The following is a 1,317-nucleotide window of genomic DNA, read 5'->3' as shown; positions in this document are numbered from 1 at the left end:
GTCATTAGATTTATCATGAAATAGTTGTAGTAATTAAAAAAAATCAAAAAACCAACGTATAATTTTAAATCTATTGTTTAAATCCTAAAGTAAGAATGAGAAGATGTTATTGCAAGAAATGTTAGTATAAAAAATTACAAAATTATATTAATTTTACTTTTTTTTTGTCAAAACATTATCATTTCTTATTATTATTTTCACTAACTCTTGTAATTTTGAAAGTGTTTTAAAAAATTCACAGAATCCTTTCAAATATTGTAAATCTATAAAGTCATTTCAAATACTTTATATTCTTATGATATAAATTCATTCAAATCCAAATTATCATAAAAGTATTATAGAAAAATGCCTTTGATTAATACTTGGCAAGACATGAAGAAAGTTTTGAGAGAGAGATTTGTGAAGTCCTATTATGGGAGATGCCTTCACAATAAGCTCCAAAGACTAATTCTAGGAAATAGGAATGTGGATGGGTATTACAAAGAGATGGAAATTTCCTTGATTATGGCTCAAATTGAGGAGTCTCAAGAGGTCACCATGGCAAGGTTTTTGCATGGTCTTAATAGGGAGATCCAAGGCATTGTAAAGTTGCACCATTATGACTCTTTCGAGGATCTCATTCATCAAGCTATCAAGGTCGAGCAACAATTAAAGAGGAAGAAAATATACAAGAAGTCCCCCTATGGTTCTTCAACTTGGAAAGATAAGGAGACATTTAAGAAGGAGGGAGGATCTTCATTCAAATCTCATGAGAAAGGTGTTGCACTTAGTAAAAATAATTCTAACCATACTCTTACTTTTTCAAAAATGAGTTCTATTAAATGTTTTAAGTAGTTGGGAAAGGGTCACATTGCCTCCCAATGTCCTAACAAAAGGACTATGGTAGTGTTGGGTAATGGAGATAATGGGATATCACTAGTGTATCTTATTCTAGTTCTTCTAGTGAAAGTGAAAGTGAATGTGATGTACAACCCCTGGAAGGTGATCTTTTGATTTTTAGAAGGATAATGGGTAGTGTGTGTAAGGATAGAGATGAAACTAAAAGGAAGAATATTTTTCATGCTAAGTGCATGGTCATGGGAAAAATATGTTCTATGATTATTGATGGGGTAGTTGCTCTAATGTAGCTAGCCAAAGATTGATTGAAAAGCTTGCTTTGAAAACTTTCTCTCACCATAGGGATTACAAACTACAATGGTTGAGTGAGAATGAAGAGCTATTTGTAGATAAACAAGTTTTACTTGGAAGGCCTTGGCAGTATGATAAGGATGTTGTCCATAATGGTGTCATAAAAAAAATTTCATTTGTACATAAAGG

Source organism: Glycine max, chromosome 10, assembly GCF_000004515.6.
Source record: "Glycine max cultivar Williams 82 chromosome 10, Glycine_max_v4.0, whole genome shotgun sequence".
Classification (NCBI taxonomy): domain Eukaryota; kingdom Viridiplantae; phylum Streptophyta; class Magnoliopsida; order Fabales; family Fabaceae; genus Glycine; species Glycine max.
The sequence above is the reverse complement of the archived record's forward strand: the minus strand, read 5'-3'. Positions refer to the sequence as shown.